This window comes from Dipodomys merriami, unplaced genomic scaffold, assembly GCF_024711535.1.
Source record: "Dipodomys merriami isolate MVZ:Mamm:240054 unplaced genomic scaffold, mDipMer1.0.p SCAF_10, whole genome shotgun sequence".
In the NCBI taxonomy this organism is placed as follows: domain Eukaryota; kingdom Metazoa; phylum Chordata; class Mammalia; order Rodentia; family Heteromyidae; genus Dipodomys; species Dipodomys merriami.
Window position 1 is genome coordinate 7,125,720 of NW_027202271.1, and position 15,839 is coordinate 7,141,558.

Here is a 15,839-nt window from a genome sequence, read left to right on the forward strand (position 1 = left end):
TCCTAGCTACTCGGGAGGCTGAGATCTGAGGATTGCAGTTCAAAGCCAGCCTGGGCAGTTCAAAGCCATGAAACTCATCTCCAATAAACCACCAGAAAACTGGAAGTGGTGCTGTGTCTCAAGTGGTAGAGTGCTAGCCGTGAGCTGAAGAGCTGAGGGACAGCGCCCAGGCCTGGAGTTCAAGCCCCATGGCCAAAAAAAAAAAAAAAAAAAAAAAAAAAAAAAAAAAAAAAAAAAGCAACCTCTAGTGTTTGTATTTCCAGAATTAAGAGCAAACTGTGGGGGGAAACCCCACCTTCTATGTGAAACCTAGATGCACAGGCATAGCACAAAGGAGCTAGGAATGCCAGCGTGATTCTTTTTGAGTGGAGCACATTGGTTGCTGTCAGGGCTGGCAGACATAAGAGACTCCAGGTTCTTCACTCTGCAAATGTGGATGTGGACTTGAAATGCTCTTCTGGGAGGCTTCAGACCTGCATTCTCGCTGTACTATTTATCTGCCTTGCTTAGAGCTTTTTGTTTCTTAACTGAGCAGCTGTTGGACCCCTCAGCTCCCCAGGCTTACAGATGGCCACCGGGGAACCATTCAGTCTCTATAACCATGTAAGTCAAACTAAGAAATCCCCTCACCAAGACATTCTACTGGTTCTGTTCCTTTGGCGAACCCTGAATAATAATACCAAGGATCTGCTGGATTTAGTTTGGTTTAGAGTTCTCCACTATTATCTCCAGGAACTTAACTCCAAAGGTCTATAATAGATCTGAGCCTTAATATGGATTTTCTTGAATTGTCATGTTGTTTCTACGTAGCTTCTCTCATAACCACTGATATGTAAGAAACAATTGTAGACTACATATAATAAAATAACTCATTAAATTTTTTTAAGCTGGTAAAGCTTGAATTAGGGGACTGGGTGCTGTCTTCAGGCTTTTTTATGCACATGAGACACAACTTCAATTCCAGCTTTTTGCTGGTTAGTTTCCTGCCCAAGCAGGCTTTGACCCTCCATCCTCAGATCTCAGACTCCTGAAGAGCTAGGATTACAGCTATGCACCACCAGTGCCAGCAAGAATTTTGAATGGATTGATTCATTTTCATACAATGCTGTGATTTCACTTAATAAAACATAACAAGATTATGATATTAAAATGAGATGTTACCAAAGACCTCAGTAATATTTCCCACTTTAAAGTTTACATTATGTTACCCTAATATCACCACTTCAGTTTTCTTATAATTGGGATCCCTGTGGTATATCTTGAATTATTTATTTATTTAGTGCCACTCCTGGAGCTTGAACTCAGGGCCAGGGTGCTGAGTTTGATCAAGACTAGCACTCTATCACTTGAGCCACATTTCTGGCTTTTGGTAGTTATTTTATTAATAGTATGTAGTTTCCCTAACAGTATGTCATTTTGATAGTTCCTCCCACTTTCCATAATTAGTCCTACAACTACTACTTCTATCTCTCTGTTTTAGCTTACTGAAGCCTACACAGAGGTCAAAGATTATAGAATGTTCTTATAATTCACAAAAACGAGTAATGCACAGTTATATGACCTTCAGCTCCTTTGAATTTCTGGCCACGGGTTAAAAAAGAAACTTCTTACCAAGGGCATACACTTCCTGTTTTTCTAATTGACTGTGTTTAGATCTGAACTCTCTCCCACAGGCTCTTCGTGGATTGAAATCTTGGGCCTCCGGGAGTGGATCCAATCATTGAGAAGGAACTGGATCACAAGAGCTCAATGGGATCCATTCAGAGGGCTAGTCCACTGATGAAGGTGTAATTTGATGACATTATAGGGAGACGATGAGTTTCCAGAGGGGACTGAGCTATTTGCAGGAAATAGCTTGCTCAGACCATGTCTTGCAGATCTCAGGCTCTGTCCGGCTCACCACTGTCTCATTCCTGAAGTGTGACTCTTATCTTTCTCCTCAAGGACCAAAATTGTTCAAGACAGTTGAACAAGGAAGGGCACAGAAGAGGCTGAGGGTAGGTCCTGGCTATTTTAAATGAAACTTCCTGAAATCCAGAAGTTCTGTCTACCTCCCAAGGAAGCTGAGAAATAGTCTTTTGCTTCAGGGATTAATTTAAAAAATGAAGTCCTCTGACATTTTACAGTTTACACCAAGTCGGGCTTTAAGTTGCCACAACTATAGGCTTCTTTTGGTCTGTAAATCATAGTTTAACTACCTGTCAGTTAACTTCACGTGCCATATTGGACTGAGGGTTGTTCGCAAAATTCTGACAAATCTAGCAACAATGGTACATGTGTCCACAGGACACACTCCATAGAGCAGAGAACAGGAGCTCATTGTAGAGGAAGCCTGTTTTCTGTAGTTGGCTGACCTGCCGGCCAACTTCCTGGTCCCAGAAATATTTGTGGGTATCATTTCTGTTTTACATAATCTCTCTGTGGCAATGGATGCCTAGTTTCCTTACATTTATATAACTAAGGCAAGTTACATAACTATGGAAAGTTCCTGAGCTGTTCTAAACACCTTCAAACACTGAAACTGCTTGAAACTTAGCTGCTGTAGTTTAACATACTGTAAATTGTTTAACTGCCTCCAGATTATTTATTTACTTACTTACTTTTGCTCTGCCAGTGTTGTGGCTTGAACTCAGGGCCTGGGTGCTGTCCCTGAGAGGTTTTCTTGGCACTCTACCATTGGAGCTATCGCTCCTTCTTCTCTAACATTTTGGATGTTAATTGGAGTTAAGAGTCTCATGGACTTTCGTTCCTGAGATGTCTTTGGATCCTCAGATCTCAATCTCCTGAATAGCTAGGATTAAAAGCATGAGCTACTGGCACCAGATTCCTTTATGTGATCTTTCTGATTTGCATTCCTTTGTTTGTAGATGTCCTGTTAAAAAAATATTTTATCAGTTTTTCTATTATGTTTTGTCATTTCTTTATATGTAAGAGGGAATACTGCTTATTGTGTGTTATATTGCTCCTTATATTTTTCAATCTACCATTTTACTTTTAACTTTATTTTTATGTTGTTTTTCTGCAGAATATTTTTTTGTGATGTCAAGTATTTGGATCTTCTAACTCATAAGGAAGGACAGCTAAGTTCAGGTAAGATTTTCCACTGAAAAAAAAACCAATATAGACAGGCGCTAGTAGCTTATGACTAGCTAATAGGAGGGTAAGATCTGAGGATCTTGACTCAAAGCCAGCCTGGCAGAAAAGTCCATGAGACTCATCTCCAGTTAGCCAGCAAAAAAAGAAGAATTGAAGTTTAGCTCAAGTGGTAGAGTACCAGCCTGGAGCAAAAAAATAAAAAAAAACGAAGTGAGAGTGCTAGGCCCTGAATTCAAGCCCTAGCACATGTGTGCCTGCACGTACATGCACACATACACAGACACACAGACACACAGACAATTGGGTCCTGTCCCATGGAATGGCATCATCTCCTATCACTGGGGGAAATTAAAAACTAACTGAGCTATTCAAAATAACTAAGCACCTGAACGATTTCTCCTTAGGTGTCAATAGCTAGGCAGGTCCTTCTTAGGTTACTGGAGTCTCTTCTTTGTACCTTGTGAATACTAATGCATAAAAGACACTTACCTTGTGAATACTAATACATAGAAGACACGTAACTTTGGAACATTCTAGAATCTGGGCAATTAATATCCTAACAACTATACAGTATTAGATTCAGGAGTTCATGCATACCCCAAATACCCTTGTCTAACACTCACTATCATTCTGCTATTTCCAAGAGGTTTTCAAACATATGGAATTTTAGTCTTTAGACACTGAGATTTTTTTTCTGACTTGGCTCAAGTACCTCAGCAGTAAGCAATAATCATATTTACCCAAGTACTATTTATTAAATATTCAGAAATGCCAACAGAGGTGGAAAATTTGTATATACCACACTACACTTTAGAATGTAAGAACAAAATCATCATTCAGCCAAAATTTTAACTTACTGAATAATTCTTTTATACAACCCAATTTTACTTTTTTGTACTTTAAAGTTTGCTCCTTTGTCTTAAGCCTCTAAACAATTGAAGGGAAGAATGCTTAACGGCAGAACTACCCCCTCTCCAAGAACATATTTCCATTCATACAACAGCAAAGTTAAGCTGTGTCTTTCAGTTTTGGGCTTTGCAATTAAGGATGTGTTTCTGAAGCCATATGTAAAAACTTAGAAAATGTTATGAAACCAAATGCATGAAATAATGTGGAAAAGAGGGAACTATTCAGAACCAAAAATGTGGAATCTCACCACAGGTTCAAAAAAACATTCACAGAAAGGAATCCTAACTTCACACTCCATTTAAAGTGCTGGTGATTATAATTTTTTTTAACCGCACAAGCAACTTCCAATGAAAAGTAATGAAGACAAAACACTGGTATTAAGTGAGTATCAACAGATTTTCCTCATTAATGTAAATATTTATTCACATTTAGGGGAGAAGCACTGATTATTTTTAGAGACAGGAAATTAAGTTAATCCTGATATCTAGAGGCTTGGCTGTTTTGCATACTGAGCAAGAGAGAGCTTAAACTCATCCTTGAGATTGATTGGCTGATTGCCCATTCTTAGCCCAGGATCTAGGGAGCAATGAGAAGAGTTAGTCCAATGGCAAAGTCTCATCCCGTGGAACCTTAAACACAGTTAATGCCAATAGCATTAAAATCCCTAATAGGAAGGAAAAAACCAACTTCCTGAAAATGAACTTCCAAACTATCCAATAAATAGGTTTACTGGGTTTGAAAAAAAAAAAAGTGTCTTTAGAAAACTCAAAATGACACCAGATGCTGGTGGCTCACACCTGTAATCCTAGCTACTCAGGTGGCTGAAATCTGAGGATTCCAGTTCAAAGCCAGGATGAGGAGGAAAGTTGGGGGAGACACTTACCTTTAATGAACCATCCAAAAGCCAGAAGTGGAATTGTGGCCTTAAGACAGCATCCAAGCCCTGAATTTAAGCCCAGGACCAGACAAAAACTAAAAAGACATGAGAAAGAAAAGATTTTGCATGTAATTTGAACTGTACCTTTTAAACTAGTAGGCTTTATGGCATGCTCATTGATACAAAGACTACAATTTGAAGATTATCCTAAATCCTTGTTAGTACTCATACAAGAATTCTACCTACAATGAAGTTATCCTTTGAAGCCAACTAAAATTTTAGACTATTTATTTATTTTTGTTTTCTTTAAGTCTTGTATAAAGGAGTTGCAGTTCAGTATTACAGCTTCCATAAGAACAAATTTTATTTTTTTGATATACAAATTTGAGCTCTTAAACTAGTTAAAGTGGGCTCCGTTGTGGCTCAGTGGTAGAGTGCCTGTCTAGAGAGTCAAAGCCCTAGTACCAAATGAAACAACTAAAACTCTCCTGCTAAAACACAGAATAGAGCTAGAGATGTAGCTTCGTGGTGAGTTTTTACATAAATAAACAAACACCTTCTGGCATGAAGAAGCTAAGGGAGAGGACTCAGGCCTTCAGTCTAGGGCTCTGTATTGGCAGCAACAGCAATCTAAAGTACTTACATCTAAAAAGGTTAAAAAAACAAGAGGAAAGACACTGGCCTTTTGCCAGGCACATGCCACTAGCACCAACCTATTATTTCTGAAAATTGTTTGGGAGGATGTTATAGTATGAAAATGTATTATGAGTCTCGATCTACCTTATCCAATTAAATAAAAGCATGGTTTTACTAATATACATGTCTTAAGAGAATTATTTTTCCTTCATATTATCAGTTATCATGGAATCTATGCATTTTCTTTTTTTAATATCCGATTTTGCTATTTTTTAAAAATTTTTTTATTGTAAAGATACTATACAGAGGGTTACAGTTACATGAGTGAGGTAATGAGTACACTTCCTCTTGAGCATTGTTACCCCCTCCATTGTTTTCCCCCTACCATCCCCACCCTCCCTCCCTTCACCAAGGTTCTTTTTTTTTTTTTTTTTTTTTGATTGTGATTAAGTGATTACTTAATTTCCGGTAATTCACAGTATTGTGGAATAATGATGCTCATTTAAAGTCACAAGTTCATTCTAACTTTCCTGGAGCAAATTGTCTATCACATTCTGTAATATATAACGGTGCTCACATGTTATATACCATATATGTGATCAGCAGCATGGGGATATTTGGTAGTGGTTCAACCAGATGAGTGGGAGTTCTTTGTTTCTTAAGTCCTGTTAGTTTTGTCATATCACCTAACATTTTGGATTTAGCATCCACTTATCAGGGAGACCATGTACTGTTTGTCTCTTCGTTCTTGGCTTACCTCGCTCAACATGATTCCTTCTAGCTCCATCCATTTCCCTGCAAATGCCATTATTTTGTCATTTCTAATGGCTGCATAATATTCCATTGTGTATAGATACCACAATTTTTGGATCCATTCATCTGTGGTGGGGCATCTAGGTTGTTTCCATATCCTAGCTATTGCGAACAGTGCTGCAATAAACATGGAGGTGCACGTGTCCTTGTATATTGGTTCCTGTTGTTCAGGGTAGATGCCTAGAAGTGGTATGACTGGGTCGTAAGGGAGGTCAATCTTTAGCTTTCTAAGGACCCTCCAGTGGTTGTATGAGTGTACATTCCCACCAGCAGTGTAATAGCGTTCCTCGTTCTCCACATCCCCTCCAGCATTTGTCGTTGGCTGATTTGTGGATGTGGGACATTCTGACTGGGGTAAGGTGGTATCTCAGGGTTGTCTTTATTTGCATTTCCTTCACCACCAGGGATGATGAACATTTCCTCATGTGTTTCTTTGCCATTTTTATTTCTTCATTTGAGAAGCCCCTCTTTAGTTCCCTTGCCCATTTGGTAATTGGTTTGTTAGGTTTGGGAGGGATTAGTTTCTTGAGTTCCCTGTATATACAGGATGTTAACCCCTTGTCTGATATATTGCTGGTAAATATTTTTTCCCAATTAGTTGGTTGTCTTTCTAGCTTGGTTGCGATAGCTTTATCTGTGCAGAAGCTTTTTATTTTAAGGTAGTCCCATTTGTCGAGTCTCTCTCCAACTTGTTGTGACCCTGGGACTCTGTTCAGGAAGTTCCTTCCTGTGCCTATTAGTTCAAGTGTCTCTCCTACTCTGTCCTGCAGTAGTTTCAGAGATTCAGGTTTAATGTTAAGGTCTTTAATCCATTTTGAGTTGATGTTGTTGCATGGTGACAGGCTGGGGTCCACTTTTAGTTTTCTGCATGTGGCTGCCCAGTTTTCCCAGCACCAGCGGTTGAAGAGGCTGTGTTTCTTCCATTGTATGTCTTTGGCTCCTTTGTCGAATATCAGCTGGCTGTAGGCCTGTGGATTTATTTCTGGATCTTCTATTCTGTTCCATTGGTCTTCGGGTCTGTTTTTGTGCCAGTACCATGCTGTCTTTGTTATTATAGCTCTGTAGTAGAGTTTGAAGTTCGGCATGGATAGCCCTCCCATATTGTCTTTATCCCCTAGAATTGTTTTGGCTATTCTAGGTCTTTTGTTGTTCCATATGAATTTTTGGACTGTTTTCTGTATTTCAGTGATGTACGTCATTGGGATTTTAATAGGAATTGCGTTGAATTTGTATATTAGTTTTGGAAGTATTACCATCTTTACTATATTAAGTCGGCCTATCCAAGAGCATGGGAGGTCTTTCCATTTCCTAGTGTCTTCTGCAATTTCTTTCTTTAACTTTTTATAGTTCTCATTAAATAGTTCTTTTACATCTTTGGTTAGGTTAATTCCTAAATATTTTATTTTTCGGGAGGTTATTGTGAATGGGGTTGCTCCCTTTATTTCCCTCTCTTCCTGTACATTATCAGTGTATAGGAAGGCAACTGATTTTTGTGGGTTTATTTTGTATCCTGCTATTTTGCCAAAGTGATTTATGATTTCTAAGAGTTTGGGGATGGAGTTTTTGGGATCGTGGAGGTATAGTATCATGTCGTCTGCAAAAAGGGAGAGCTTAACTTCTTCTTTCCCTATGCGGATCCCTTTAATGTCTTTTTCTTGCCTTATTGCCCTGGCTAAGGGTTCTAGGACTATATTGAAGAGGAGTGGAGACAGTGGGCATCCTTGCCTTGTTCCTGATTTTAGGAGAATTGGTTGTAGCTTTTCCCCATTAAGTATAATATTGGCTATTGGTCTGTCATAAATGGCTTTTATTGTTTTTAGAAATGTTCCTTCTATTCCTATTTTCTCCAGAGCTTTTAGCATGAATGAATGTTGAATTTTGTCAAAGGCCTTTTCTGCATCTGTGGCGATAATCATGTGATTCTTGACCTTGGCTCTGTTGATATGTTGGATTACATTTATTGACTTACGTATGTTAAACCATCCCTGTGTCTCTGGGATGAAGCCTACCTGGTCATAGTGAATTATTTTTTTTATGTGTTTCTGGATTCTGTTAGCTAGAATCTTGTTAAGGATCTTTGCATCTGTGTTCATCAAGGAGATTGGCCTGTAATTCTCCTTTTTGGTTGGGTCTTTGCCTGGTTTGGGGATGAGTGTGATATTGGCTTCGTAGAATGAGTTTGGGATAGCTCCCTCCTTCTCTGTTTCTCTGAAGAGCTTGAGGAGTATGGGTATTAGTTCTTGTTTAAAGGTCTTATAGAATTCTGCTGTGAATCCATCTGGTCCTGGGCTTTTTTTTGTTGGAAGACTTTTGATAGCTTCCTGTATCTCATTATAGGATATTGGCTTATTTAATTGGTTAACTTCTTCTTTGCTCAGTTTGGGCAACTTGTATTTCTCTAAAAATGCATCCATTTCTGCCCAATTTTCTTCCTTTAGAGAGTATAGCTTTTGAAAGTAGTCTGTTAGAATTGTTTGGATATCTTGGGTACGTGTTGTGATGTTTCCCGTGGCATCCCTAATCCTATTAATATGGGTTTCCTCTCTTCTTTTTTTAATTAATCTAGCCAATGGGCCATCAATTTTGTTTATTTTTTCAAAGAACCAGCTTTTTGTTTGGTTTATTTTGGTTATGGTTTTCTGGTTTTCTAATTGGTTAATCTCTGCTTTTAATTTGGTTATCTGGCTTTGTCTAGTAGCTTTAGGTCCCATTTTTTCTTGTTTTTCTAGCTGTTTTAATTGCAACATGAGATTATTTACTTGGTCTGTCTCCATTCTCTTGATGTGGGCACTGAGGGCAATAAATTTGCCCCTCAGGACTGCTTTTGCTGTGTCCCACAAGTTTCTTTGTGAGGTGTTTTCATTTTCATTGAGTTGTAGGAAATGCTTTATTTCTTCTCTGATCTCTTCTGTTATCCAGGCATTGTTAAGGAGGGTGCTGTTCAATTTCCATGTATTAGAGAAATTTCTGCGGTATGCTTTGTTATTGAGAGCTAGCTTGATTCCACTGTGGTCAGATAGGATACAGGGGATTATGTCGATTCCTTTGTATTTGCTTAAGTTCCTTGCATGAACTATGATATGGTCTATTTTGGAGAAAGTTCCGTGAGCTGCTGAGAAGAATGTGTACTGTGTTGTTTTAGGGTGAAATACTCGGTAGATGTCAGTTAATTCCGCTTGAAGTATGGCCTCTCTTAATTCGGTAGCTTCTTTGCCAATCCTCTGGTTGGTAGACCTGTCCTTTGGTGAGAGTGGTGTGTTAAAGTCTCCTAGTATTATCGTATTGGGATCTATTTTATTCTGTAAGTTTGAGAGCATTTGTTTGACATATCTGGGTGCACCAATATTTGGGGCATATAAGTTGATGATGGTTATATCCTCCTCTTGGATTGTTCCCTTTATTAATATGTAGTGTCCGTCCTTGTCTTTCTGTACTGATTTTAATGAAAAGTTTATTTTGTCAGATATCAGGATAGCTACACCTGCTTTCTTACTGGGGGCGTTTGATTGGTAGATCCTTTTCCACCCCTTTACTCTGAGTTTGTTTGTATGTTTGGCTGAGAGGTGGGTCTCCTGAAGGCAACAGATGGATGGGTCTTGTTTTCTTATCCAGTCCTCAGTTCGTTTTCTTTTAATTGGCGAATTCAGCCCATTTATATTAAGAGAAAGTATAGAGAGATGCATTGTTGTCCCTGCCATTCCGTTTTCCTAAGTTTTTCTTCTTTCCTTTCCTCCTGTGCTTGCTCAGTTAGACTTTGAGTAAAGCCTGTTTGGGGCAGGCCCCAGTTCCTGGTTGCTTTCTTCAGGTTGTGTCCCCCCTCTTAAAATTCTTTGTAATGCTGGCTTAATGTTTATGTATTCATTTAGTTTTTCTTTGCTATTAAAAGTTTTCAGTTCTCCATCGAATGTGAATGCTAGCTTTGCCGGGTATATCAGTCTGGGTTGGCAGTTATTGGCTCTCAGGACTCCTCGTATGGTGCTTTCCCAGGCTTTTCTTGCATTCATTGTTTGTGTGGAGAGATCTGCAGTAATTCTTATTTTTTCCCCGTTGTAGTATAGCTCCTTCTTCATTTTTGCTGCATGCAGGATTGTTTCCTTATTATTCAGATCTATCATTTTTACTATAATGTGTCTAGAAGTGTTTCTCCTGGGGTCTTGCTTGTTGGGTGTTCGATAAGCTTTTGTGATGTAGTTAAGATGGTCGTTTTTGAGGTGGGGAAAATTTTCATTGATTATCTTGTTAAATAGGTGTTGCATTCCCTTGCTCTGGAATTCCTCACCTTCGTCCACTCCAATTATGCGAAGGTTAAATTTTTTAGCATTATCTGCTTGCTCTTGAATTTCCCTTTGGTTTAATTTGAGTGATTTTTCCATATCTGTCACTTTTTGGTCCAGATGGTGTATTCTGTCTTCTGTATCTGACACTCTACCTTTCATTTCATTCACTCTGTTGACAGTGGCTTCTATTGTGGTTTGCATGGAGGAAATGGATCCCTTTATGGATTCAATGTTGGTTCTCAGAGTACTGATCTCACCTCTCAATGAGGTATGCATTACCTCTAATTTGGCGTTTATCTCACTTCTTACTGAGGTTTGTGCAGCTTTTATATTTGCATGCATCTCTTGTTTGATACCCTGTATCTCTTTGGATAGTTCATCCTTGTGTTCTTTCAATATCTGATCAATTTCTCGCTTTATTTCTTGAGTCATTGCCTCCAGCAACCCTTGGATGTAGCTTTTGTCTTCCATTCCTGCTTTGCTCCCATTGGGGCTCTCCCCTGCGTGGCTGCTGGCTTTTGAGGTGAGCTTGCTTTCCTGGGTGGTGGTAAACCTTGTGATTTTTCTCTGTGATTTTCGCATGGAGGTTCAGGAGACTGCTCTTCAATTTTGTTTTGGTGTGTCTGTCTTTGCTTGGTTGCTGATTCTGTATTGGTAGAGAGAGTCTGTGCCTGATCTGGGTTCTGTTGGGAGCCTATTTCCAGCTGCTATTCTGACTTACTTAGGATTCTCAGCTCTCTGCTGTAGATTGCTGGCAGTTCCCGCCTTTGGAAGGGTTGAGCAGCCTAGACTGCTTGTGTTTGCTCCTACGGGTGCTCTTGTGAAGAACAGATGCTCTGGATGCACTCTCCCAAATACTGGAGTCTGCTATGGGCTCCTGATGTGTTTTTGTTTGTTTGTTTTGGGCTGATTGTGGGCTTGAACTCTAGGTTTGGGTGCTGTCCCTCAGCTTTTCAGCTCAAGGCTGGCACCCTACCATTTGAGCCACAGCACCACTTCTGACCCTTTTTGCTTTTGTGATGCTGAGGAATCAGATCCAGGGCCTCATACATCCAAGACTATCACTCTATTGCTGAGCCGCCTTAACAGTCTGAGCTCCTGCTTACTATCAGGTGCTGGCAGCCTGTGTTGCCCAATTCCCAGTCTAGGGTATATGGGTGGAGTTTTGGTGGGGTTTGGGCTTCTCTTGTCCTGGGCCTCCAGGTCTTTTGTTGTCACAGGCGTGCTTCCCGGGGAGTGTTGTTTCCTGGTTTTCTCCCCTCTGTTGAGGCATATGCTCAGCTTTTTACTTCAGTTGGGAGGAGCTGGTTGTGTTGTTCAGGCGCTGGATTTCCGGGCCTGGTTCCGGCCCCAGCCTGGAGCGCGCTTGTTAGGCCTGTGCTGATGTGTGTACCACCTAGGTTATGCAGCCTGGAGAGCACTCGTTAGGCCTGTGCTGATGTGTATACCACCTACGTTATACAGCCTGGGGGACACAGTTCAAATTTCTTCTACTGTTGGTAGTCTTGACCCAGGGGCGCTGTTCCTGGCTTGGGCATTTAAGGTCCCTTCCAGGGGTGCTCTTGCTCTAGCCTGGCCAGCTGAGTGTGCTCCACGGGCTGGTGGAGCTCTCAAACAGTTCCCAGTTTTAGTGGGTCCTGTGGTCCGGGTGTTGGGGTAGGGAGTCTAGGTCAGGGTCTGGGGATTCCCTCCAGCTCTGGTTTCCCTTGAGGGATACACTTCCCCTGTGGGGTACTCACCCTGGAGCTGGTTGTTTCTGTGTGGTGTAGGTCGCCAGTTGTTGTTGCAATCCGGGCTGGGTTGGGCGGTGGTGGCTCTGTGTGATTCTTTTCTGTCTCTGCCTCTGTCGAAGCTGTCGGGTCAAAAGTGTCCATGCTCAGGCAGCTTCTTCGCGGTACCTCTGGGGCCAGAGCGCCCTGCTGTGGACAGGTCCCTTTGTCGCGCTGCTGGTGCCAAGCAGCTTTGGCGGGATGGAGCCTCTCTGCTCAGTTGGAGAGTGAGGGGTGGGGGTGGGATTCTCGTGGAGACTCCCGGCTGGTAGGTTTCTCTGTTCCTGGCGATCCGCTGTTCTGCAAACCAGTACCTGGTGATCTGAAAGTGGCCCCCTGTGTCTCTGCTGTGTCTCTGGGGCTCCCGCAGCCCCCGCCGGGCCGGCTGGCCGGCGGCTTGGCGCACTGCCGCGCGGCCAGTAAAGGTTTGGGGAGGGGTCTTCTCTTTTCTCTGTTCTGAAATTCTTCGTCTCATCTCTTTCTTTTTTTGTTATTCTCCGCCTCTGGTTTTTCTCTGAGTGTTCGTCTTTTTGTTGTTGTCGGTCTCTTGGGGAGATTAAGCGTTGGAACTCGAACTCTCTTTTTGGTTGGAGAGAGCTGTGGCGTTTCCCTACTGCTCCGTCGCCATCTTGGTCCCCCCTCCCCCGATTTTGCTATTTTTAAATTATCTTAGAAGGTAAACCCTAATAGCTTAAACTTGTAATGCTCAGGAGGCTGAGATTCATCAAGATTCAAAGCCATCCTGGGCAGCAAAGTCAATAGTGAAACTCTGATCTCCATCAGAAAGCTGGACGTAGAAACCAAGTGATAGAATGCTAGCCTTGAGCAAAAAGAGCTCAAGGAAAGTGCCCAGGCCCTGAGTTCAGGCTCTAGGACCAACACCAAAACAAAAAGCAAACATTTAGTCAATACATTGCCTATTACGCTTTAAGAGATAGATGAAGTTCCAGACTCGGGTAAAATAAGATTTAAACTTTTAAAAAATCAGAATTTTATTGAATGCTTTTTGTGTGTGTGTGTTTTTTTTATTGTAAAAATGCTGTACACAGGAGTTACAGTTACATGAACAAGGTAATGAGTACATTTCCTATTGAGCATTGTTGCCTCCTCCTTTGTTTCCCCCTACCATCCTTTCCATCCCACCTCCACAATTATCCCTCCCACCACCGAAGTTGTAAAGTTGATTTTCAACATAGTGTCTTGTACACCTCATTGTTACAATGGGTCATCCTGTGTCTTTATTTAAGCATTTTTTCCCTTCCCCTCCCCAGATTAGAGAAGTGTATATACAAGATGCAGGGCACTGACATCAAATACAGTGAAAATAAATAGGGGTTATAATACCATTGGGAAGGAACGTACAAAGAAACAAAAAAAAAATCACATGGTACATTATCTATTAGAAAGAAGAGCAAGAAAGAAAAAAGACATTTGTGTCCCTATCTTGGGGTTCATTTCACTTAACATCATCTTATATGGTCTTATGTACATGGCTTTTGGACTTTTCTGTTGTTCTACACATGTAGTAGTTATCACAAATAAGGGAAACCATGGGACCTATGTTTCTTTGGGCCTGGCTTACTTCACTTAATATAATTTTTTCCAAGTTTTTCCATTTCCTAACAAATGGGGCAATGTCATTCTTTCTGATGGAGGCATAGAATTCCATTGTGTATATATACCACATTTTCTTGATCCATTCATCTACTGAGGGTCATCTGGGTTGCTTCCATATCTTAGCTATAATAAATAATGCTGCAATAAACATAGTTGTGCTGGTAGCTTGGTCTTGTTTGTGATCATTTGGGTAAATGCCCCAAAGTGGGATTGCTGGGTCATACGGGAGCTCTATGTGAAGTCTTTTGAGGAACCTCCATACTGCTTTCCAAAGTGGTTGAACAAGTTTACACTCCCACCAACAATGCTGTAAGGTTCCCTTCTGTCCCCATACCCTCCAGCATCTGTTGTTATTAAGAGTTCTTGATTATAGCCACTCTAACTGGGGTGAGGTGGAATCTCAATGTTGTTTTGATTTGCAATTCTTTTATGGCTAGAGAGGTTGAGCATTTCTTCATGTGTCTATTGGCCATTCTATTCCTCTTCAGAGAAGTTTCTCTTTAAGTCTTTAGGTCACTTATTAATCAGGTGGTTGTTTCTTTGAGGATTTGTTGTTGGGGGATTTAATTTTTTGAGTTCTAAGTATATTTTAGTTATGAGACCCTTGTCTGTTGTATGGCTAGTGAAGATCTTCTCCCAATCCATGGGCTGCTTTCTATTGATCTTGCTAGCTATGTCCTTTGCCATGCAGAAGCTCTACAGCTTCATGCAGTCCCATTTGTCCAACCTTCCTTTGATTCTAGCCAAAGTTACTTTACACCTTGCCCATTTCTACACATGAGCAAAACGAAAGGGGTGGTGCCTGTTGCCGGCTGCACTCAACAGCATTGTTTCCATCACTTTTTTCTGGTGGTTACAAAGCCAACCCAGGTTCAAAGAAAGAGAGAATGGACTTCTCTTCCTGGTGGGAAGGGAGCCTCGCTTATTCAGAGGAGAGTAATTATGGCAGTTACTGAAGTAACCAGTCTATTCAGAAAAAAATTTTTTTCAATGAGAACTTGGCTTTTCCTTCTTCTTCCTTTTCTTTGATTGTAAAGATACTGTACAGAGGGGTTACAGTTACAAGAGTAGGGTAATGCCTTTCCTAGCGTGCATTGTTAACCCTCTTTTGTTTTTCCCCTACTGTCCCTTCCCACCCCACTTGGATAGGACTCTTCTCCAGTGTAAGGACTAGAGGCGAGGAGGTTTTCATCATGGGAAACTTGAATTCTTCTTCTTCCTTTCACAGTCACTAGTTTTGTGTCATGAACCACAAAGTACACCAGTGCTGTCCAAACCAGAAATTTTGTCACAAACACATTTATTTGGTGCCTGTCCTAAGGATTGAACTCAGTTCTTGGGTGTTCTCCCTGAGCTTTTCTGCTCAGATCTACAGCTCTACCTCTTGAGCCACAGCTTGGCTTCTAGCTCTTTGGGTGGTTAATTGAAAATAAGTATCTCTTGGACTTTTTCTGCCCTGTTGTATGGCTTCAAACTGCGATCCTCAGATCTCAGCCTCCCGAATAGCTTGTATTACTGGTGTGAGTCCCCAGAAACCAGCTACCCTACTTAATTTTTATTTGTTTATTTTTTGTTGTTTGTGAGTCTTGGACTCAGGGCCTAAATTCCATCCCTGAGCCCCTTTGGCTCAAGGTTAGCATTCTACCACTCTGACCCCCAACTTCACTTCCAGGCTTTGAGTGGTTAATTGGAGATAAGAGTCTCATGGAGACTTTTCTCCACAGGCTGCCTTCCAGAAGTGATCCTCAGATCTCAGCTGCCAGAGTAGCTAGGATAACAGGCATGAGCCACCAGTGCCCGGAAATTTTTAATTCTCTAATACAGTCAAGCAGTGTGTGAAGAAAG

The 15,839-nt window shown here is 41.0% G+C and overlaps 1 protein-coding gene across 3 annotated transcripts in view; it reads left to right on the forward strand.

Annotated features, from left to right (window-relative positions):
- The first annotated feature begins 1,912 nt into the window (after positions 1-1,912).
- Pdzrn4 (PDZ domain containing ring finger 4) overlaps positions 1,913-15,839 on the forward strand; it is a 400,873-nt gene continuing 386,946 nt past the window's right edge. For all 3 annotated transcript variants that reach the window (XM_070034743.1, XM_070034771.1, XM_070034751.1), the window contains exons 1-2: positions 1,913-1,997; positions 3,026-3,090. The gene's annotated coding sequence lies outside the window, so the exon portion shown is untranslated. The remainder of the gene's footprint in view (positions 1,998-3,025; positions 3,091-15,839) is intronic.